The sequence below is a fragment of the Bubalus kerabau genome, chromosome 3 (genome assembly GCF_029407905.1).
Source record: "Bubalus kerabau isolate K-KA32 ecotype Philippines breed swamp buffalo chromosome 3, PCC_UOA_SB_1v2, whole genome shotgun sequence".
Classification (NCBI taxonomy): Eukaryota; Metazoa; Chordata; class Mammalia; order Artiodactyla; family Bovidae; genus Bubalus; species Bubalus kerabau.
The window spans coordinates 35,600,299-35,626,065 of NC_073626.1; the positions used below are offsets into that span (position 1 = coordinate 35,600,299).

The 25,767-nt window shown below is 42.1% G+C and overlaps 1 protein-coding gene across 1 annotated transcript in view; it reads right to left on the reverse strand.

The window, feature by feature from the left end:
* The window catches only part of BICRAL (BICRA like chromatin remodeling complex associated protein), a 78,216-nt gene extending 56,816 nt beyond the window's left edge, over nucleotides 1-21,400 (reverse strand). Inside the window, exon 1 of the mRNA XM_055571396.1 lies at nucleotides 21,111-21,400. The gene's annotated coding sequence lies outside the window, so the exon portion shown is untranslated. The remainder of the gene's footprint in view (nucleotides 1-21,110) is intronic.
* Between the last annotated feature and the right edge of the window lie 4,367 nt (nucleotides 21,401-25,767).

Sequence of the window (25,767 nt, forward strand, 5' to 3'; positions counted from 1 at the left end):
GCCCATGCTGCTGCTCATCTCTGTGAGTGGAAACATGATTCTTGGAAGGTGTGATTTCTGTCAACGTTTTCCCGTGTCATTTGGCATGGTGAGATTTGGTGAGAATCTTAAAACACATTTTCTCCCACAGCAAAAACCCTCACTATTCCATCAATTAAAATTCTAAAATTTTAAATCAACTTGGAATTTTTGCTGAGAAAAGTGAAGCACATTATTGTAAATCTATGAAAAGTAGGGAGAAATATATTAGAACTGGCTTGGATAAAGGAGCTGTGGGAACACTGTGGCTGACATTTTACAGTCTTTTTTTCCATGTAAGACTTGGGGGAGAGGAGTCTTTTCAATAGAAAAGGCTGGAAGAGGCTCCACAATGAAGTAACTTCGGGAGATGCTACGTATCACATACCCTTCTCGTATGTGCACATCAGATCGCCTGCTTTTTAAAAGTCACTGTTTCCCCCACTGACTTTGCCCCCATCCCTCCGTTCTCTCCCAAGTTCACTCCCAACACCCATGAACTCCTGCGGGTCTGGAGCAGCAGAGCTGTCCAATAGAAACACCACGAGGCACGAGTGAGAAGCACACATTTTGAGATTCAAAATTTTCTAGCAGTAAAATTTTTAAAGTGTAATTTAATACACAGTTGATCTTTGAACAATATAGGTTTGAACTGAGAAGGTCCACTTGTACACAGGTTTTTTCTGATACATTTACAAATATATACATGTAGAACATCATATGCAAGACTTGTATATGGATAGCCTATCCTTACACAGGCATAGGAGAGTGATATTTAATACAAAGTTAATGGTGTTTCTATTCTTACTGTTTTATAACTTTGCTTTCAAACAATTACATTACCATAAACTATGCCTTTCTCTCTTGTAATGGGAGAACCTGCATATCTGCCTATCATCGTGGGTTTTTTTTAAAGAAAAATATAACAATGTTTCTACTACTGTATTATGAATATGACTGTTACTGTATGCCATCAACATTTGATAATGATTCATTCATTAGCATAGAGCCTGGGCTTCTGTGAAGTCATCATACCAATGACATTGCTGCTGCTAAGTCGCTTCAGTCGTCTCCGACTCTGAGTGACCCCATAGACGGCAGCCCACCAGGCTCCCCCGTCCCTGGGATTCTCCAGGCAAGAATACTGGAGTGGGTTGCCATTTCCTTCTCCAATGCATGAAAATGAAAAGTGAAAGTGAAGTCGCTCAGTTGTGTCTGACCCTTCACGACCCCATGGACTGCAGCCCACCAGGCTCCTCCGCCCACGGGATTTTCCAGGTAAGAGTACTGGAGTGGGGTGCCATTGCCTTCTCCTACCAATGACATTAGGCCACCATAAAGCAATCACATAGCTGCTTCTTCATTACCAATGCATGAATCACTATACCTACACATAAATACATAAATCTTTTTCATATTTTCTTTTCATTTTTGATGTCTAGTATTAGAAAGACTAGATTTTCCAGTAGTCAGGTATGGATGTGAGAGTTGGACTATAAAGAAAGCTGAGTGCTGAAGAATTGATGCTTTTGAATTGTGGTGTTGGAGAAGAATCTTGAGAGTCCCTTGGACTGCAAGGAGATCCAACCAGTCCATCCTAAAGGAGATCAGTCCTGGGTGTTCATTGGAAGGACTGATGTTGAAGCTGAAACGCCAATACTTTGGCCACCAGATGCAAAGAGCTGACTCATCTGAAAAGCCCTGATGCTGGGAAAGATTGAGGGCAGGAGGAGAAGGGGATGACAGAGGATGAGATGGTTGGATGGCATCACCGACTCAATGGACATGGGTTTGGGTAAACTCCAGGAGTTGGTGATGGACAGGGAGGGCTGGCGTGCTGTGGTTCATGGGGTCGCAAAGAGTCAGACATGACTGAGCAACTGAACTGAACTGATTAGAAAGACATGTAACATCTACAGCGTTTTATATAACACAATACTGAAATAGGTATTGACAGACAAGAAAGTTCATCTTGTGAACAGATACTGTAAGCTTACGATATGGACACATACAATATAGTACTCTAAATGTGTTTTCTCGTCTGTACGGTTTTCTTAACAATTTTTTTTCTCGCTTGCTTTTTATAAGAATTCAGCATATAAGAGATATACCAAATATATGTTAACCAGTGAGGCTTCTACTCAACAGGAGGTTATAAATTATTTTAAGTTTGGAGGGATAAAAAGTGGTACATGGATTTTTGACTGCTAGGGGACTGGTGCTCCTAACCCCCACATTGTTCAAGGGTCAACTGTGTTTTATTTTGTCCAGAACACTCAAAAATATTTGGACAAAATTTTTAAAGATTTTATTTATTACTTAAGATAATCATTTCAACATTAATATTAGATTAACTAGATATTTTACATTTTTTTTTTTCATATAAAGCCTTCAAAATCTGGTGTGGACTTTACAATCACAGTACATCGCTACTGATGCATTTCAAGCACTAATGGCCATAATATGTGGCTTGTGGCCATCATATTGGACAGTTATCATCTAGAGACTTTCTTTTATAGAACTTAGTTTAGGAAAAACACTGGCCTACAGGCTCTTTTGCCCCTTGTTAGTCTTTATGGACAGTCACAAAGTGGAAATCTTAAGAGTTAAGAACAGATGACAAGGTATGAATAATTATTTACATATGGCTTCCAAAAGGTTTTGTTGATGGGATTTTTTTTTTTATAGGAAGGAGGGATGAAGGGAATGGAGTTGCCATAACACTTGCTTTCACCAGAGTATCACACATGCACGCGCACACACACACATACATAAGGACATAATTTAGAAAAGGAAAAAGTTGAATATTAAGTATCAGTTCCAAAGACAACCCTAGTCTAGCCATTGGACTGAAATAATCCTAATCGTCTAAGAAACAAAGTTAATTTTACATGCTTCTCATATACTTAAAGACTTTAACATATATTTCTAAAAACAAGTTATTTCTTCATGTTTGTGCAAAATTATCTTAAATACATGAGAAAAAAATAAATTATTCAAGGAAAAAACAAACAAAAAAATTTGCTAAAAAGAAATTAAAACTGATGTTGAGAGTTCCTCAATCAGGTACTCTCAGATAAGCCTCACAACTGGCTCTCAGACCCATTTGAATAGGGAAAACCAAGACTTGCTGTAGGCTTCTCAATCACATGGCAGTATGTAAAAAATCCAGATTCTGAGGCCCATTCCAGACCCACCAGATCAGGTACTCAGGGTGTTAACCAAGCCATCCAGATAGTCCTGACGCACACCCATGTCTGAGAAATAAGAATCAACAGGAACTCGGGGTGTTAACCAAGCCATCAAGGTAGTCCTGACGCACACCCATGTCTGAGCACCACGAGGTCAACAGGAACTCAGGGTGTTAACCAAGCCATCGAGGTAGTCCTGATGCACACCCATGTCTGAGCACCATGAGGTCAACACAGAAATAGCATGTAAACCCAGTCTGTTTAACTCCAAAAGCAATAAATATTTTTAGAAGTTTCGGTGGGGTGGGTTCTCTCTACCTTTTTTTTTTTTTGGTCCTTCTGGAGAAAGGGCTGAGAATTTTTGTGTGTATGTGTGGTAAAAATAACATATCATACAATTCACCATCTTAACCATTTGCAACTGTCCAGTTCAGTGGTTGTAAGAACATTCACACTGTTGGGCAACCATCACCACCATCCATCTCCAGAAGTTTTTTTCATCTTGTAAAAACTGAAACTCTACCCATTAAATGCTAACTCTCCCTTTCCCCTCCCCCTAGCCCTTGGCAATCACCATTCCAACTTTCTGTCCCTGTGAGTTTGATTACTCTAGGTAACTCATATAAGTGGAATCTAGAAGTGGAACCCAGTTTCACCCAAACATCCTCAACTGCAGAAAAGTCTGCAAAATATTGAAATGTATAAAGAAAATGAAGATCACTTATGATTCCCACTGCCTAGCAGTGACTGCCATGGACTGAATTGTGTCCCCTCCAAAACTCATGTTGAAACCCTAAGCTCTGATGTGACTGAAAAGAGAGACAGAGTCTTCTCTCTGATTTTGTCACTTTAGTCTCCAAATATGTTAAAGGTAGCTACAGTTCCAGCAGCTTGATCTCTAAGACCTCTTCTGGCTGCTGCTGCTGCTGCTGCTAAGTCGCTTCAGTTGTGTCCGACTCTGTGTGACCCCAGAGATGGCAGCCCACCAGGCTCCCCCGTCCCTGGGAGTCTCCAGGCAAGAACACTGGAGTGGGTTGCCATTTCCTTCTCCAATGCATGAAAGTGAAAAGTGAAAGTGAAGTCGCTCAGTTGTGTCCGACTCCTAGCGACCCCATGGACTTCAGCCTACCAGGGTGCCAGCCAATTTGCTTGCTGGGGAAGGCTGCCAACTGTGATATAGTTGACCCTTAAACCTAAGGTCTGGGGCACTGACCACCTGCACAGTTGAAAATCCACATATAACTTTACAGTCGGGTCCCCTACATAGATAGCTCCTCTGCATCCGCAGGTTCAGTCAACTGTGGATCATGAGTACTGCAGTATGTATTTAGGGGAAAAAAAATTCCACACTTAAGTGGACCCATGCAGTTCAGGCCCACATTGTTCAAGGGTTAACCGTATTTTGCTATGGCAGCCTGAACTAATACCATATGCCTTTTTTTTTTTTTTTTAAACTCTCCCAGCATTTTTTAAACCTGCATTCTGCAGACCAGTGCTCTGCAGGACATTGAGTTTTGGAAAGTGGATTTTAAAGTGATGTCAGGTTTCTACTACTAAATTTCTCAGCCTTTTCTATATTAAACTGAGCTGAAAAATGTCAAGAGGGGAATTTGTTATATTTGATCTCTAAATGTTTGGGAGGAAAACATGCCCTGCTGTTCTGATAAAAGTATACTACTAGAAAACTAACAGGAATTTCAAGGGGCAATGTCTAGGTCTTGGAAGGCAATACTGGCTAACAGGGATAATTCACTTAAGATAAAAAATAATTTTCTAAAGGAGCCATTCATTCATTGATTCACTGTTAGCAGACTAATCTAATTAAACACTGCTTTAACATCATTATTTTTTTTTAACAACAGTAATTTTAAAAAGCAGGATAGCTAAGCTCCAAATGGGTGAGGCCCTGTTAACCCTTTGAATGCATGATCTCACAATTAATTCTGGTGAATTTCCTCTGCAAAGTAAATCCTCAATCTAGAGGAAGAAACAAAGGCACAGGCCCCCAGAGAGGTTACATAATTTACTGGAGTCAGCACAGAAAGGAAGTAAAAGAGCCAGGATTGGAACACACATCTGTCTGGTTCCAAAGCTATTAATAACTATAATGCTTCTTTCTTAAATAACTGCCTTGCTTGACAGATTTTTATTTTTTTATACATAAAGAAAAATTCAAACACTGTGGCCTTGCACTGAGTGTATTTCACAAATTGTTACTCCAGTGTCCCCCCACCCATACCCCAGCCTTCCTTCCTTATCTCTCTCTCCTCTTCTAGAAACTTCTCTCTTCATCTAAATAAGTTTCCCCACTGTCTCATCGTTTCCATACACTTCTCAATTTGTTTCTTTCCCACCTAAATTCCTCTGCTTTGCCATCTTCTCCTGGTCAACGAATTTCGTAGGCTCCAGTTCAAATGCCATTTTGTATAGGTAATTTTTCACGGCTCATTCACTCATGCCCCACATCCCATCTATCAAGAAATCTCATCAGCTATACTTTCAAAGAGATCCAGAATCCAGCCACATACCGCCTCCACTGCCACCTCCCTAGTCTGAGCTATCATAACCTCTCACCTGGCCTCTCTGCTTTCCTTCTTTTACCTGCTACAATCTATTCTCATTCCAACTTCCTGCTGCTGCTGCTAAATCGCTTCAGTCCTGTCCAACTCTGTCCGACCCCATAGACAGCAGCCCACCAGGCTCCTTCCATCCCTGGGATTCTCCAAGCAAGAACACTGGAGTGGGTTGCCATTGCCTTCTCCAATGCATGAAGGTGAAAAGTGGAAGTGAAGTCACTCAGTCGTGTCCGACTCTTAGTGACCCCATGGACTGCAGCCCACCAGGCTCCTCCGTCCATGGGATTTTCCAGACAGGAGTACTGGAGTGGGGTGCCATTGCCTTCTCTATCCAACTTCCTGAGTAATCCCTTTAAAACATAAATCAAAACCATTCAATGCATTCCCATTTTTCCCATTGTAAAAACCAAGATCCTTTTCTATGCTCAACTGTGAATGTCCTAACACCCTATATAACTGTTCCCACTACCCCCAAATCTCTGAACGCTTTCTGATTCTAGCCCTTGCTGACTTGCCATGCCTTGAACTCACCGGGCCTGCTCATGCCTCATGCCTCAGGCCCTTTGCACTGGCTGCTCTCTGCCTGGAATGTCAGTCCTTCAGATAAGGTCTTCTTTCCATCCCCCCAGCATTCCACGTTTTTCTTTCCTTGCTTTCTTTTCCCCTCTATGACTCACTACAAAGTTTATCTAGGTTTATAGTTTGTCTTCTCAAGAGAGCCCTGCTCACTGAGGCACCTTGGAACCTAGAATGGCACCTGGAATATATTAGCTGCCCAATAATATTTGCTGAACAAGTGAATGGATGGACTTGCTCTTACACTTTAGTCAAAAGCTCTCTCTCCTTTGCTCTCACTTGTATCAGGCATTTGGGATTTATCACAAACTGCTGTGTGGTGGTGGTGGTGTAGTTGTTAAGTTGTGTCTGACTCTTGCAACCTCATGGACTGTAGCCTGCCAGGCTCCTCTGTCCAGGGGATTCTCCAGGCAAGAACACTGGAGTGGAATGCCATTTCCTTCTTCTCTGCATGTATCTATTATCTACCCACCTAGATCATGTGTTCTCATACCCTCCAAGTGCCCTGTACAAAATTAGCATTTAATAAATACTTGATGATGAATTATCAGTACAGTGGCTTCTTCTCCTGGAGTAGATAGTTATAGTAATAACCTTTCAAAACATGACATTCCATTTAGAAGAGAGACATCCTGGAAAGCAAAGGGAAAAAAAAGAATATTTTAAATAAATAAATAAATATATATATATTTAATATATATTTTCATATATTTATATAAATATATATATTTAATATATTTATATATATTTTAATATATTTATATAAATATATTTTAATATATTTTAAATATATATTATATATAATATATATAAATATTTATATATAAAATATATATTATATATATATATTAAATATATATTAAATATATATATCAGCAATATGTGAACCGTGAACTTCCTGATGTTCAAGCTGGTTTAGAAAAGGCAGAGGAACCAGAGGTCAAATTGCCAACATTCGCTGGATCATCGAAAAAGCAAGAGAGTTCCAGAAAAACATCTATTTCTGCTTTATTGACTTTGCCAAAGCCTTTGACTGTGTGGATCACAATAAACTGTGGAAAATTCTGAAAGAGATGGGAATACCAGAACACCTGATCTGCCTATTGAGAAATTTGTATGCAGGTCAGGAAGCAACAGTTAGAACTGGACATGGAACAACAGACTGGTTCCAAATAGGAAAAGGAGTACGTCAAGGCTGTATATTGTCACCCTGCTTATTTAACTTATATGCAGAGTACATCATGAGAAACGCTGGACTGGAAGAAACACAAGCTGGAATCAAGATTGCCAGGAGAAATATCAATAACCTCAGATATGCAGATGACACCACCCTTATGGCAGAAAGTGAAGAGGAACTCAAAAGCCTCTTGATGAAAGTGAAAGTGGAGAGTGAAAAAGTTGGCTTAAAGCTCAACATTCAGAAAACGAAGATCATGGCATCTGGTCCCATCACTTCATGGGAAATAGATGGGGAAACAGTGTCAGACTTTATTTTTCTGGGCTCCAAAATCACTACAGATGGTGACTGCAGCCATGAAATTAAAAGATGCTTACTCCTGGGAAGGAAAGTTATGACCAACCTAGATGGCATATTCAAAAGCAGAGACATTACTTTGCCAACAAAGGTTCGTCTAGTCAAGGCTATGGTTTTTCCTGTGGTCATGTATGGATGTGAGAGTTGGACTGTGAAGAAGGCTGAGCACCGAAGAATTGATGCTTTTGAACTGTGGTGTTGGAGAAGACTCTTGAGAGTCCCTTGGACTGCAAGGAGATCCAACCAGTCCATTCTGAAGGAGATCAGCCCTGGGATTTCTTTGGAAGGAATGATGCTAAAGCTGAGACTCCAGTACTTTGGCCACCTCATGTGAAGAGTTGACTCATTGGAAAAGACTCTGATGCTGGGAGGGACTGGGGGCAGGAGAAGGGGACGACAGAGGATGAGATGGCTGGATGGCATCACTGACTTGATGGACGTGAGTCTGAGTGAACTCCAGGAGTTGGTGATGGACAGGGAGGCCTGGCGTGCTGTGATTCATGGGGTTGCAAAGAGTCGGACACGACTGAGCAACTGATCTGATCTGATCTGATATATATTTTTTGGCTGCACCAGATGGCTTGTGAGATTTTAGCTCCCCAGCGAGGGATTGAGCCATGGTTGAAGCATGGCTGTTGGTAGTGAAAGCACAGAGTCATAACCTCTGGACTGCCAGAAAATTCCCAGAATATTTTAGATTACTCTTAAAAGGGTATAAAATATTTTAAAGGTATGTACAGATAATGCATATACACATACCAAATCTGTGTCATGCTCTGAAAACAAATTATTTGCTTTGTGACCTCCATGTGTACTATATACTGAAGACATTCCTGAGAGTCAAGCTTAAGTTTACATTTGCATAGGAAGGTAATTTTCAGAAAACACAAGAGAAGGAAAAGACCTACAAAAAAATAAACCCAAAACAGTTAAGAAAATGGTAATAGGATCACATGTATCGATAATTACCTTAAATGTAAATGGGTTAAATGCACCAACCAAGAGACACAGACTTTACAGGCTGAAGTAAGGGGATGGGAGAAGGTATTCCTCGCAAATGAAATTCATAAGAAAGCTGGAATAGCAATACTCATATCAGACAAAATAGACTTTAAAACAAAGACTGTTATAAGAGACAAGATACTACATAATGATCAACGATTCAATCCAAGAAGAAGGTAAAACAATTATATATGCACCTAACATAGGAGCATCTCAATATGTGAGACAAATACTAATAAACATAAAGGGAGAAATCAACAGTAACACAATAATGGTTGGGGACTTTAATACCTCACTTTCATCAATGGACAGATCATTCAGACAGAAAATCAATAAGAAAACGTGGGCCTTAAATGGATAGTAAAGTAATTTGGAACACAGAACATATTTGAAATAATGAGTCAAGAATTTATGTAATATATCACAAAATTAAAAGGTTAACGTCAAATAGGTTTTATGGCACATTTTTTGATCTAGTATCTGTTCTAGCTGGGAAACATCTAAATTATAATGATAATGTGTTCTATAAAACAATTTATTATATAGAACTGAAGTCTCCATTTACATGAAACCTGTAACATCTCTCTCTACATTGTTCATTTTGCATTGCATATCCAATATGCATATTTTAAAAAACCAGTTTAGCCAACTTTAGGATCTTTTCAGTCATTTTTTAAAAATTATTTTTATTTTTGTCTGCCTAGGCCTCTGCTGTGCACGGGATTTCTCTAGTTGTGACACACAGGCTTCTCACTGAGGTGGCTTCCTTCCCTTACTGTGGCTCACAGGCTCTAGAGCACAGGCTCAGCAGTTGTGGCACATAGGCTTAGTTGCCTGGTGGCATGTGGGATCTTCCTGGACCAGGGATCAAACCCATGTCCCCTGCACTGGCAGGTGGATTCTTAACCACCAAACCACAGGGGAAGTCCAAATATCTCTTTAATTTATTTGGCTGCGCCAGGTCTTGGTTGCGGCACACCGGATCTTTAGTTGTGGCACGTGGGTCTAGTTCCCTGACCAGGGATTGAACTCGAGTCCCCAGAATTGGGAGCAGAGTCTTAACCACTGGACCATCAGGGAAGTCCCTATCTTTTCAGTCATCTTGACTGTAGCATATGCACAATTCATTTTGTGAATATGGGTGAGGAAGATAAGTAAACAGACCCCCTGCAAGACTTTTGGTAATTTCTTAATTGATGATATAGCTAATTTAAGCTTAGACCTTTAACAGTGCAAATGAAACAAGAATGTACAGTAATAATCTAGTACTCATAAAATCTATTAAAAAGATAAGGAAATCTTCTCTGGTATGCACAGGCATTTCACATTGGAGCACAATGTCCATTTTACATTTCTAGATAAGTTAAGGCCCTCCCCACCCCACTTTTTCAAACATAGTTCCCCAAAGTTTATTTTCCTTTGATTACTCTCTTTGGAAATTTACTTTCAGATTGTTTTACCTACATAATATATGCTGTAACAGAAAATTATTCTAAGTAAATCATGTGACATAAAAAAGAGAAACAAGTAAAATACTTTTCAAAATGTGGGGGGGAAAAAACCTAGAGGAGCAAAGAATTAGGGCAGTAGATGGAGGGAGAAGTGAACTAAAAAAAAAATCAGTTATTATTTACCTGTTAAACTAGACCAGTAAAGTGAAAAGGAATACCTAAAATAAATAGGTAAGCAAGCTATCTCGAGGCTTATGGATAGAAACAATTCCAAACATCTCAAGGTGAAAATGTTCATCCATTAAGTGTGATCACACCTGGAGAAAAGAGGCTGGCCTCTCTGGATCTCTCCAATCCTAAGATTCTCACAAATCTGAATAATAGGAATACAAACAGGTCAGTTTATTCTTACTTTTTATTTCTAAATATATTTCTTTGCATTTCTAGGAAATATCAGAGTTAAAAGAAATCTAATTATAGAAGCATTTTTATTTTAAATCCAAGGAGAAATACCTCCAAGTTAAAAGCACACCATCAAAACAACCTTTACTCTCAAGAATCAGGAGGAAAAAAAACCTGATTTTGTGTGTGTGTGGCTAACAGTCTCTACACATGGAATGTAAAGAAATCTGTCTGCAATGCAGGAGACCACCTATATTGTTATAACACTGTAAAATGTTATTCTAAGGAGAGTTGAATACCAATTCTAAAATAAAAAACAAGAAACTAAGTAAACTGATTATCTTTAAAAAAAATACAATAAAAATCTGAAATACACTGCAAGCAACTTTTAAAAGTAGGTGATTTTAATACATATAATAGCAGTCTTAATATTCCTTAGTTATGTTTGAAATATTTAGTCTACATAACAAAATTTTTAAAGTCTCTCCCGTATTACACTTAGCACAAGATTTTGAAATTCTTTATCTCCCCAAATTAAGCTTACCACTAGTAAGTAGTGAGAGGGCTGGTTCTCAAGGAGGGAGAGGGAAAATTCAGGTTAGTTCTAGCATTCCAAGAACTCAGGTACCACCTCAGACTATAGAGGGAGCCACTTAATGCTCAAGAGCCATAAGTCAGTGGGGCGAACTAAAACATCCACAGTACAAGTGTTTCATCATCTTTTACTACTGTTGTCCGTCAGGGCTCAGCTTTCTCACAGAGTCAAAAAGAAAAGGAAAAAATCCTTCTGACGCATTATCTTACTGGTCTTATATTCAACCTACAGCAAGGCCTCTTTAAAAGAACGTCTCCTTATAGAGGGAATCATACTTTGTCCGTTTTAAATCCTTTCCCCCAAATCCGTACTATGATTACACTGCCCACATTCCAAGCGAGGGAGCACCCTGGGCGGCACCGCATCATGTTTAATTCAGGTTCTGAGTGTTCTCACTTCCAGTTAGGATTTTTGTTTAGTGAAAGGTATGATTCATAATCTCTGATTGCTCCCCAAGTATAGAGCTAAAATGGGCCCTATGTTTGGTTCACGATGCTATGCAGATTGAAACTGAATTATCTGCACAAGGAGCAGAATAATGGCTCTGACCTAAAATCTGACCACTGACAACAAGACTCTGGGTTTTTTGGTCACCATTTTTAATTACCAACAAAACACTACCTTTTACTATTTCTCCTACTGAAACAAAGGTCATCCAAGTTTAATTTTAGGGCCTCAAAATATTTTAACTTGTAGGCAGTCATTTGTAGACAAAACTTAGACATGGTTTTAATATCAATGGCAAACTGTATGAGGTATGGACATGCAGTATATATTCAAACCCCAGCTCTGCCCCTTAGTAATGTAACCTCGGGTAGGTGATTTATCATTTCTAAACCTCAGTTTCATTATCTATAAAATGGAGAAAAACCTATCTACAGGGAGTTCTTTAGAATTTTATAATCCTTAACACCCTTCAGGGCCTGAAATAATATTAAGGTTTAACAACATTCTTTCTCCTTTCCCCCATTTTCTTTCTTACGAAAATGTTTCAATCACAGGTTGGGACTCCATGTTTAATTTCTAATGATACTAGGAAGCACCATGGATTTCAGTAGAAAACTGAAATAAGCCTAAGCCTTTCCTAGAAAGCCCTCCATGGGGGTTTCCCAGGTGGTGCTAGTGGTAATGAACGTGCCTGCCAATGCAAGAGATGTCAAGAGAAGAGGGTTTGATTCCTGGGTTGGGAAGATTCCCTGGAGAAGGGTATGGCAATCTACTCCAATATTCTTGCCTGGAGAATCCCATGGGCAGAGGAGCCTGGCGGGCTACAGTCCATGGGGTCACAGAGTTGAACACGACTGAAGCGACTGAGCACGCATAGAAAGGCAATACTTTTCATATCTCATTCCCTCACATTCAGGATTTTTATTTCAGGTAAAATGAATGTTCAGTGTGTTTGCAAGATAAGCCAAAAAACCCACAAAAACAGAAAATGTTCAATTTTCCAACTTTATTAAAAAGAAATGCATAATTAAATCACAACTACATAAATCAAAGTTGATTGGGAGTACAGGGAAGGGGAACCTGGGTTAAACATCTGGTACAGTGAGGTTTCAGGTCTCTTCCTGAATGGCAGCACATATGAGGTAAGGGGGAGAAAAGATCAAGCCCCTAGCTGCCTCTCCCCAAGACCTCTATCTTCCACATTCCCATCCCAGTCACTCTGCCAGTTCTGAGCGCTCCTGAGCTACATCACGCGTGTACAACCGCCTCAGCAGAGTGGCCTTCTGGGCCCACTTCCATTCAGTGAGGGACCACTTACAAAGTTTCCCTTTTAGGGCTTTCCTTTAAAGTCAACACTGCCTTTCTTCTCTGTCTACATTCCCACTGCACATTCATTTAACCACCCCCACCGTCTGCCAGCCCCCTCACCCACTGTATTTTTCACTTTTACTCTAGAACACTATTGATCATGAGAGAACCATGCCATGCAGGTGGATTTGGTATATTGTTTAATTCACGTTGCCTCGCTGCCACCAAGTCCCACTCCTTTCCTCCATCCTCCCCATCTCACACATTTCTTCCCCTCAAACTCAAAACCTTTTGCCTCTGCCCCTGACAAATGACCTTGCGATCTTCTCAGGAAAGACCTCTCTTCTGAATCCTATCATCTACCCTGCTCTCCTCTCCTTAGGCAATTTGGGGAACAGAGGAACCTTATGAAAAAGTGAATAACAGCAGTGTGAGGGAAGAATGTGCTACAAAGTTCCACTTGGTATTATCTGAATTTTTAAAAAATGACCTTCCCTTAGTTCTCTCCCTCTCCCTTTAACCCGACTTTTCTCTCACCCACAGCCATCAGAATGTACAAGTCCCTACTGATTTCTATCTCAAAAACAATTTTTATTTAGTTCCCATCATTCTGTTCTACCTGGTTGTCTAAGCAGTCAGCCAGCAAATGTTTACTGAGTGCCCAGCTCGTTTTAAATGCCACGCTAAAGGCTTAGAAAAAGTCAGTGAACAGGGAAACATAAGATTTCTCGGTTCTCCTCCAGAAGCTCTGTGTCTATAGGTGACTGCTTCACCTACTCAAGTTTGGGCCCATGGTAAGAGGGGTTACTGTCTCTTCACTCTCAATAATTTGAGATATGATTTCTAAGTCTTTCTTCATAGAACCTGGGTCCTCAGCATTGACAGCACAGAGTCCTATCCACTGGACCACCAGGGAACTCTTGAATTCATTTAATTGTGGTAAAACACGCAAGATTTACCACTTAAGCGTACACTTCATTGGCTTTAAGTACATACTCACTATTGTATTGGGTTGGCCAAAAAGAACATTCTGTATATGTTCTTCAATAAAACGTGTTTGTTTTTTTTTACTTAAAACCAAACGAACTTTTGGGCCAACCCAATAAAACTATTGTCACTATCCAGCTCCAGAACTTTTTCATTATCCCCAGCTGAAATTCTCTACCATTACGTCCCTTTTTATTAACCAAGTTATTCTCAAGGTTAAATTCTTGGCCCCCACCCTCATTATCCTGGTTCATCACTGTTACCCCCTTGCAACCACCCTCGAGTCCCTGGCGTCTCTCTTCCTATCACATCTGGGGGGCAAAAATGCCAATCTTGGTTGAACTGATCACCTGGCTGCTTTTACTTTGCTTGTAATAAACGGTAGTGGTTAGTTGGTGGCAGAAAATCACACAACTGGACTGATTGGTTCCACCTTCATGCAGACCCCCACCCTCCAACACGCACCCAGGCCTTCAGCAATGCCCAGCCACCCTATCGAGTATCCCAATGAGTTCACTGCCCTGCTGTCCAAAGCAAGGTGTCCTCCTTATCTCACACCATCCACACCCCTTTCTCCTTTAAGGTGCTGGCCCTGCCTCAGACTCCACTGAGAAAACAGAAACCATGAGAACAAAAAGCCCCGTATTCTACCTCCAATTCCTAAACCTCTCTGCCTTCTCTCCTGCTACACTGCAAGTCATCCTGCTCCCACCAAAGGCAAACCCTCTTGTATTCTGACTCTTCTCCTACTGAAGAATTTTGTTGCTTTGGCAGGAATTCCCTGGTGATCCAGTGGTTAGGCCATGGTGCTTTCACTACCTTGGCCTAGATGCCTAGTTGGCCCAATTCCTAGTTGGGAAACGAAGATCCTGAAAGCAAAGCAAAGGAGAGAGACATAAAGAGAAAGAAAGAATTCTGCTCTGTTGGTAGTCTTCTCTCTCTTCTGCATTAGTCTCTCCCTATCAGACAGTCTCGCTAGCTAATTGAAAATGCTCTTCTATTTCCCATCAGTTTAAAAAATGTGCTTCCTTGACCCCACCTCTCTCTCTCCCCAACCACTGCTGTGCCATTTCTGTCCTTGCTTTATGGCAAAATTTTCCCAACAAGCGAGTCACATTGGCTTCACTCCCATTCTCAGTTCAGTTCAGTTGCTCAGTCGTGTCTGACTCTTTGCAATCCCATGGACTGCAGCACACCAAGTCTCCCTGTCCATCACCAACTCCTGGAGTTTACTCAAACTCATGTCCATTGAGTCGGTGATGCCATCCAACCATCTCATCCTCTGTCGTTCCCTTCTCCTCCCGCCTTCAATCTTTCCCAGCATCAGGGTCTCTTCAAACAAGTCAGTTCTTCACATCAGATGGCTAAAGTATTAGAGTTTCAGCTTCAGCATCAGTCCTTCCAATGAATATTCAGGACTGATTTCCTTTAGGATGGACTGGTTGGATCTCTTTGCTGTCCAAGGGACTCTTAAGAGTCTTCTCAAACACCACAGTTCAAAAGCATCAATTCTTTGGCGCTCAGCTTTTATAAAGTCCAACTCTCACATCCATACATGACTATTGAAAAAACCAAGCTTTGACTAGACGGACCTTTGTTGGCAAAGTAATGTCTCTACTTTTTAATATGCTGTCTAGATTGGTCACAACTTTTCTTCCAAGGAACAAGCGTCTTTTAATTTCATGGCTGCAGCCACCATCTGCAGTGATTTTGGAGCCCCCCAAAATAGTCTGTCACTGTTTCCATTGTTTCCCCATCCATTTACCACTAAGTGATGGGACCTGATGCCATGATCTTAGTTTTCTGAATGTTAATTTTAAGCCAACTTTTTCACTCTCCTCTTTCACTCTCATCATTCTCTCAGTGCATTCCAATTTGGCCTCCATTCCACGGGCCACTAACACTACTTGTCAAGACTGCCAAATCCAAGTGGAATTTTTCTCTCCTCAGGGTTTAACTTCTCAGTAGTATTTGGCACAGCAGACCACTCCCTTTTCTTGAAACAGATAAAATCACTCTCCTGCTTTAGTGCAGAGCCTTCTTGGTCTCCTTTGCGCCCCCTTCACTCACAGGAGAGTTTCAGGCTTGATCGTAAGTCTTCTATGCTCACAGATGATCTCAACCAGTTCCATGACATACCCTCTCTATGCTGGTGACTCTCAAAATTTATGTCCACTACCCTCAGCTCAACTTGAACACTCACCGCCTGCTTGACTTTCCACTTAGGTTTTTCAAACACTTGTGAGACATCCAACGGGTTCCACAGAGAACTCTAGTTACCCACCCCCCGCGCCCCAGTCTTCTCTACAAGCAACTGGCACCACCAGCCACCAAGCCGTAAGCCAGGAATCTGAAGGAATCCTTTGATTCCTTCTCCTGCTTCTCCACCGACAACCCATGAAGCAAATACTCCTGATTCAACCTCCAAAATATCTCTGAAACGCATCATCTACTCTGCTCCATCTCCATTGCACTCGCCTAAGATACTATCAAACTTGAGCTGACCATTGCAGTAGTTCCCCAACTGCCCTCTCTGCTTCCTCTCTTGTTCCACAGAGCAGCCAGGGATGTTTAAAAACAAAAACATATCACTCCCCTAATTAAAGCCCTACAATAGCTTCTCCTTTTCATAAAATAAAATCCCCAAGCCCCTGTATGTCTTAAGAGGCCCTGCACAACTTCTCTAACCCCATTTCACTGCATTCTCCTCCTGCTTCTTTCTGTTCTAACATCCCTGCCCTTCCAGACCTTTCAGGGCTTTGTACTTGTTCCCAGGCCAGGAATGTCTCCCCAGCTTTTCACAAGGCTAACACAAGTTCATGTGTCAAGTCTCAGCTCAAATGTCACCTTTTCACAGGGACACTCCTTGACTCTAACTAGCCAAAACAATACACTCTTTTCCCCATAACACACTCTTTTGACCCACAAGCTTAACTTCTTTTAAGTTTTTTCTTCATCTTTAATTTCCCTGATTATTTCTGTTTCCTTATTTCCTGTTTTTCACACTATACTACAAATTTCTTGAGGGCAGAGATCTTGTCTGTCTTGAATTCTACTGAAGGCTACTTTAAAATAAAGAAGCTTCTCTTTCCCTCTGAACAGGCTGATTTTTAGATCCACGCGCCACACGCCCCCTTTCAAGCTTTACTGGATTTTAGTCAAAGAAAATAATTGCTGTGGCATTTACGCCATGAAAAACAAGCGGAGAAAAACCACATCGGACAGTCAAATACTAGAACTCCACCCACTCACTGGACTAGACAACGGACTGCACACAGGTATCCGCAGCGGCCCCTTACAAAGCTGTTCAAAATATAGCACAGAGGAACATGGATATAGGCAAAAATAATATAACTCTGACACCTGCATCAAAGGTTTCAACCATTTCCCCTAGCAATCACTAAACACAACAGTTATTTCAGAAGAAAGAAAAGCACAAAATAACTCAAATATGTGATCTTTGCTCCAGAGAAGTTAATGATTTCCTCACTGACTTGGTTCTCTCATTTTGGTCTGGCTGGCTATTCATTATCTGCTCTGGATGTTTCTTCTTGACCTTCTGTGTCTTTAATGCATATTCCATTCCTACCAAGTCTCGTGTTTAGAATAAGTTCCCCATCCTACTTCCCAAAATGCAAGAAATATCTTCTCAATTTAAAATTCAGAAAAGAACTCGTTCTTTCAAGGATTTATCTCTAGGTTTTGATTTCAGTATATCTTCTACCCCACTTCTAACTTCTGTATTTCCTAGATTCAATTCTATTTTTGTTCCAGAGCTATCTTGACTAAACTAGATGGCCTGGCTAGACCTGAAGCCAGTATGTTATGTAACTTCTCAGTAGAATGAAACTATATATATATATATATATATATATATATTTTAAAATGTACTACGATTTAAAAGTCTTGGGATACCTAGGATTTCTGTAAGAAAATCGTTTCAACATTTTGATAAATGGCAGAGGAGAAAAAAATAACGTAAGCAATAAAATTGTGCTGAAACTCAAAATGATATGAACCTCAAGTCTCATCAGTTCAGTTCAGTCGCTCAGTCGTGTCCGACTCTTTGCGACCCCATGAATTGCAGCACGTGCTCCAATTCAAAAGATAGCCAGCAGCACAGAGCATAGTTTAATACAGGGATGTTCTGAATACGTCTCTGGGTCACAATGAAGTCACCTGGAGAGCCTGGAATAACAGAGTCCAGGCGACCCTACATGAGCAACAATTTCAAAATTCTTGGAGGGAGTCACGAGCATCAAGAAATTCAAAGTCAGAAACTTAAAACTGAGACTGTCCAATACATCAGACCTTTTGAAAAACCCCAACTGTCCCTAACAAATAATGGATATTACAAATCCGTATTTTAAAAACATCTTACCAGTTGATTCTAATGCTCTGATTTGGAAATTAGATACAGAGCCAAGAACAGGGCTTCTGGGACCCACTGTCAATTCTATCACTTAAAACTTTGAGACTTTGAACAATTCAACTATCTTGGCAAACATTGTAAGTTCCTTCCCTGGCAAGTAGAGAATAAAAACCAATACTGCAGGGCTGATATGATAAATAGGAATTAAAAAACACCAAGCACTGTTCCTGGCATACAACAATCTTAAAAGGCCTAAAGACATCCACCACAGCCAAGGACATACCTAATGGTGCACCTAAGTTACTTTTATCCACTAGAAATTAACTATTTACTTTCCATCTAGACGCCTAGAAAGATCAGAGCTTTACAGACTCCTCCTCCCAATAATCTTTTCAGTAACAAAGTTAAAACCCACACACCCATTGTTATACTGCTACTACAAGACAGCTGAGTATTTTTATGAATGCTTCTAGGAAACATTTTAAATAAAAAGTGGGGGAACTGATAAGTCTTATACTGATTAGAAAGAGATGAACCAAAACAGCCCCCCGCCTTTTTTTTTTTTTGAAAGGAAAAAGTCTCCGGGGTGTTTCAAAGCGAGTTTAATTTTTCAGATCAGAGGTCTAAGAAACTATTGTAATTTACTACCATTTATAATAGGAATATGAAAGCCAAAAAGAAGTTTCAAATCACTGGAACCCATTACCTTCCCACAAATGTGACCACCAGAGAAAAGGTTGTCCAGGGTTGTGAAAACACAACCAAGAAAACTAGTAGGGGACCCATACAGAATCACGATAGTGGAAGGCAGACACTGTCCTCGACTTTTTTTCTGCAATTCTGCAACTGGGTTTGACTCTCTCAAAATGAAGTGGAAGAGGGCGAAGGGAAAGCCTCCATGATCTGCCCCCAGCCAGGCCAGGGAAAGCAAAGTCTTGCAGGTTCGAGCCCTAGGAAGACACGGGGAAGCCTTCATCTCCAGTCTTGACTGGGGGTGGGGGTGGGATGCGGGTTTAGGAAGAGACCCCTCGGCTGCAAGGCCCGACTCTTTTCCCTCAAAGGCAAGTGGTAAAAGGAACAAGACGCCGCGGTCCCCAACCCCTTCCCGCTCAGAGCCGGCGGCCTACTCTTTTGGGTCTGGGGGCACCGGGAGGGACCAGGCTACTCCACAGACTTCCGCTTGCGGAGCGTGGCCCCCACGTCCCGGACCTCCCGGCGCTCGGGCCGGCGAACCGTCCAAGAAGGGCGCTGCCCGTGCCGCCGGGGAAGATGGCGCCCGCAGAGCAACTGCGCCACCAGCACTGGCGAAGGGCCAGGCCCAGCGCCATCTTAGCGCCTTCCAACAGCCCCCCCAACCCCGCCCCGCACAACCCCCGCAAGAGCCTGCGTCCTGGCCGGTCGCGGGGCGCGAACCGCGTTGGGCCCGCGCACTCGCAGCCAAAAGAGAGTGCCACCGAGCCTCTCGTCTCTTCGGACCGGCCGCGCGGGGCCCGCAGGAAGAGCCCGGCTGAGCCGCCGGTCCTCCGCGCGGCGCAAGGGCTCGTCCGGGCCCGGCCGCGGGTCGTCGGCGGTGCTTCGGGCCCAGGCGGCGAGGCGACCGGGGAAGGGCCAGGCCGGCCGGCCCCGGCGCGCGCGCCGGGAACCAGGCCGGAGCGGCCGGCCGGCCCCGCGCTCTCCCCGCCGCGGCCGGCGGCACAAGCGCCGGGAAGGAGGAAGCCAGGATGAAAAATAAACCCCGTCCCCGCCGCCTCCCTCCCACCCGCTCCCTCCCCCTCTTGAGACGCGGGGTCCATTTTGCCGAGAAGAAAGAAAATGCGATTCACACCCAAGAGCTTCGGAGAGAGAAAAGAAACGAGGCGGGGGGAACCGAGGGGAGGAGATTGGAAAAGATTATTTTTCTTCCTCGCCCGCCGTCACTCCTGGCCCTCCCTGCCCCCTGCTCGCGGCCCCGCCGCGCCCGTCCTCCCCTTGCCGAGCCCCGCTCCCTCCTTCCCGGCTCCCGGCGGCTCCGGGGGGGCGGAAAACACACTCGCCCTCGCGCACACAACTAATTTTAAACCGGCTCAATCAATGAGTCATTAAAAGGCTTCCCTCCCCTCTCCTCCCCACCACCAACCGCCACGCCACCCCCCTTCCCAGGCTTCTCCCTCTCCCCGCTCCAGAAATTTGCATCCGCGAAAAGAAAAAAAAAAAGGCGCCAGGGCCCCCACCCCGCAGAGGAGCCCCCAGCCCGGCCCCGCCGCCCCCTGCCCGCCTGCGCCCCCGCCCGCGACACTGAACTTGGTCTTCCCGGGGCCCGGGCATCGCTGGGAAAGGCATAAACACTCGATTCCCCTTTTCTCCGTGTCCATTAAACATCCACCCACCACCACCATCACCCACCCACAAACCCACCCCCCCCCCCAAAAAAAAAAAAACACAGCCTTAGCCAATAGCTCTCTGGGCTGAAACCTAATATCCTGGTTTTGGCAACTCGGTGTTTAATTTGCTCCTCTTTCTTTTCTGTCTGTCTGGAGATAGATCTCCAGCCCCCCCGCCCTCGCTTTTCCCCTCCCCGAAGGAAAGAGGCAGAGGAAGGAGGTTGTGTGTGTTTTTTTTTTCTCCTTGAAATTTTTATCACAAAATTATAATACACTCAAAGGGAAACTCACCGTCATGAAAAAGCAGTGCCTTGTCAACGGGGTTTCTGCGCCATCGCACCAGGGGCGGCGGCGGCGGCGGCGGCGGGCGCGGGGCGCGGGGCGCGGGCGCGGGAGCTCCCGGCCGAGCGGCGCCGGCCACACGCGCTCCGCTCTCTCTCTCGCTCACCCCCGCGCCGGGCGGCGGGCGCCCGCTCCCCGCGCCCGCCCGGCCTTCATGCTCTGCGCCCGGGCAAACCGCTCGCCTGCTCGTCTACCTCCAAACTTCGGTTCTCGCCTAGCAAAAAATGCGGAGATTAGGATTTTTTTAATTAAGAAAAATTTTTTTTTTTTTTTTTTTTTTAGAAAAATCAAACTCCAAAGCTGATAATTCCTGCTTCCTTTGGGATTCTTTTTAACCTCAAGAAACGTAGTGGTTTATTCAAGAAACAGGGTTTTTGTTTTTTTTTTAAAGATCTACGAGATGCGTGCTGTTCTCAGCAGGCGCCCTGCACACACACACACACACACACACACACACACACACACACACGCCAGTTTTAGTTGGGGGGGGGCGGGCACACACACACACACACACACACACGCCAGTTTTAGTTGGGGGGGGCGGGGGGAGCGCCAGGAAGTGGGGGTAGTTTAAAAACAAAAAACACAATATTTGTTTAAACTCTAATTAGAATATGTCCCAATAAATCCTTTTTTGCTTATGCTTTAAAAAAACAAAAGCGAAAACATCACTTTTAACTTATTTGGTAATTCATTCCAACTTTTATTTCTACTAAGCTTTCCTTTGCAACACCCTCTTTCCATTCCGAAGTGTAGTGAAACCTTATCTGTAAACCTGTATGTCAACATTAAAAAAAAAAAACACACAACACTTTAGCAGCCAAGAGGAAGGTGAGGAGGGAAGTAAGTCACTCTTAAAACATCCAGTTCCCAGTGCTTACTCTTTATGCAGATATCTGTATCATCACATTTGTGGAATTTTCACGATGTGATACCCAGTCTTAAAGAGAGCTACCCAAATATCCATTGAAATAGAATAGGTTAAAAAAAGAGAAAGAGAGCTACCTAGCCTTTTAACACTCTGTAGTCCAAGTATAATTACCACCCATATTTAATCTCAAATTGAGACGTCTCCATAAACCATCCAGCATCCAGAGCACTTAAAGAAATGTTAATTATGACAGTGTGGATTGGGAGTAGGTGTCTGTGGTTTAATTACATTTACTTTTCCTGTAAATGCCCACAAAAATAAAGTTGGGGGTTTGTTGTCTTTTATTTTAAATAAATATCAAAGTAAAAGATGGATTGTACAAATATGTGATTCAGAGTTTTAAAAATACATATGTAGGCCCCAGAAATACTTTAAAATTATTTTAGTTTATAATACATATAGCAATGGGGTTCTGCTGATAGAAAGCTCAAACCCATATCCCCCAGATACTGAGTTCTAAAATTATCCTTAGATTTAAATTATTTAAGTGAAATTGGTTAGTTTCTAATACAAATCCCCTGAGCATTAAAAAACATAATGGTAGCATACCACATTTGCTTTTATAAGGATACTGTAACTATGCTGTTTTATTGTACAAAATAAATATGTCAAGGTTGGTATACAATGTTGTCATATTCAAGATAGATCTCTTAAAAAACAAACCATATCTTGTTCAAGTAACTGCCACTCTGTCACTCACAATGTGTGCTTTGTATTTAGACCCGCCTTAACAAATACAGTCAGTGATTTAGTATCACATAGTATCATGGAGGTGTTTTCTCAGAAGATATGTGTTGTGTTCACATTCAGCCAAGGTCTTCCTGGAACTGAAGTCTTTGCATAAATTAGCATTATTTCTCTACACTTGACAGTTGGACCAACCAGTTTTCTAATTGGCTCGGGAAATTTTAAAACCTGTTTTAAAGTGCCTTTGGATTGGCTAGAGTTTAATTATAATACACATTTTGAAGAATTACATTTCAAAGGAGTCCATGGATTATTCATTGCAATTAGGGCCCACCAAGCAAGTTTTACAGCTGTTGCTTCACAGCTCCAATGAAATATTAATGGATTTCAGAAAGCTGATCTCCCTACTAGGCCAAAACTCCTAAAAAAATACAAATCTGACTTTAAAATCACTTAACAAAGAGGTGAGGTCCAGAAGAGGGTAGGGCACTGCGGGGTTTCTCACAAATGCCCAAATACCAGAGCTGACATTTATTAAGGGCCTACTAAGTCCTGCCAGGCATTATTCTAGATACTTTATTCTTATAGTATGTATTATTGCCTGAACCTTCACACAAACCCACAGAATAATGTTTAATTATCCAGATTTTCACTGATGAGTCTCCCAATGCTTCTCATCATTTGCCTGAGGTCATCAGTCTAAGAAGAGCTGGGGGGAACCCAGGCCTGGTTGACTCCTCAACACACCCTCTCTTCAAGTCCCAAAAAGGATCCTGGGAACAAGCAGTCTGTGCTATTTCAATAAAAACCAAGTTCAGTGGTAGTTAGGGGGACCATCCTTTCTCATTGGCAGAGGGGTTCATAGGCAGAAGGGGCCATCCTTTCTCATTGGAGAAGATTTACTTTGCCAGTTGTCAAGGATAATTTAGAATATTTGGGGGGGTAGAGCTGGGTCACAAAATACTGGGACAGCAGTGGGGAGAATCTCAGACTCACCAGGTGTAACACAAATTGGTATCATTTAATAATAAAACTCTTGCCTAGAAAATCCCATGGATGGAGGAGCCTGGTAGGCTGCCGTCCATGGGGTTGCTAAGAGTCAGACATGACTGAGTGACTTCACTCTCACTTTTCACTTGCAAGCATTGGAGAAGGAAATGGCAACCCACTCCAGTGTTCTTGCCTGGAGAATCCCGGGGATTGGGGAGCCTGGTGGGCTGCCGTCTCTGGGGTTGCACAGAGTCGGACACGACTGGAGCAACTTAGCAGCAGCAGCAGCAGCAAAAATAAAACAAAAACAACTTCTTAAAATTTCCCACATGCAAATAAAAAAAAGTAACATTTAAAATAAGGGATATGCCTTTGTACATAAAATTTTAAGTGATGGTTTATATAGACAGGATTTTGGTATCTGAATATAAGATTAGAAAACTTTTAAAAAGGAAAGTTCTTTAAATGGCTTGATCATATGCAAAAAACTTTAATCGTGTACAGTTATGTACAAGCTCCCTCCTATGATGCTTGTCTGTATATGTGACCTAGTAAGAAGGGCAACTGGACACAGGTGGGAAAAAAAGATAAAATTGAAATGCTCTAGCATGGGCTTGTACCTCTAAATAAACAGGTTCAATACCAACATAACAAGTAAAAGTGAAAATGTTGCTGTTTTTTGCATCCTTCCTCCACGTGTTCCCCTCAGTTGGTTAGCCGTTCTCAGAGCGGGGAGAATGCAAATACTGGAGATTAAGTGGTGATATGCATGACCAGATGTGTCCAGATCATAGAACTCCGAGATACATCCAATGAATGTTTGTGATATAAAAAACTTATAAGCTCTCAGTGTGCATAAATAAGCTTGGTACTTTTATTTGACCCTCTTGAAGTGCTTATAATCTGAGGCTTAAGTGCACTGGCTGTGCTCTGAGAGTGCCCGGGGTTCAAATGCCATCTCTGTTACACACCAGGTGTGTGGCTCTGGGCAAGTCACTTCACCCTTCAGAGCTTCAACTTCCTCATCTATAAAACAGGGATAATTATAGTACTCATGTCTGAGAGTTATTTTAAGGATTCAGGAACTAGTGCATGTAAAATGTTTAGCGTGGTGCCTGAAACATAATGAAAGGTCAGTATGTTCAGCTAATATTCCATCACCTCGTTTTAGTTATGTGTCAGGTTAAGTCATGTGAAATCTTCCCGTGTAAATTTCCAATGGCAATCTCACATGATTCCACCAAACGTATCTCTCTTATGTTCTGTCCAGGATAAGGAGCTCCTCAAAGGCTTTTTATTTTCTAAGGGCCTAGCAGAGGACTTTGTGTATACTAAGCTCGCAACCAGTACTTGTGGGATAAAAGAAAAACAACCCAATCCACAAGATGTATAAGAATGCAAGAAATCATCATATTTCTACGTAGACAGCTACATATTAAGCTAATAATAGAGTCAGTCTCCCTGAATCACATAAAACCATTGCCCAGTTGATCCCAGACAGTATTGCCTAATGGTTTATAAGTTCTTCCTCATTCTCTTTCACTTCCTCGCTCATCAAAGAGCTTTATCATTGCTGCATTTTAGCCATGTGACCGTGGCCTATTTTTTTAACTTCTCTCACCTCAGTTTACTTATATGTAAAATGAAGGTGACAGTGTCTGTATCTTGGGTCAATAGGGGAAGAGTTCAATGATATTAGGGATGTAAAACCAGCTTTAGTGCCTGGTATACAATAAACACTCAATATTAGTTGCCGTTACTGTTGTGGTTGCTAATACTATTATTAGAAGTAACGTGGAATTGTTTTCAAAGCAGTGGTAAATAAGCAAATTACTGGAATGATTACAAATGTTTTCAGTACCTTGCCTACAGTATTATTTTATTTGATACATGAGTATAAACATTTTAAATCATCTTTGTAGAGACTAAGGCTATTCTAGTCCTGACATATTTCAAGCTGGTTATTTTTCTTGACAGACTTAAAAAAAAAATCTGAAC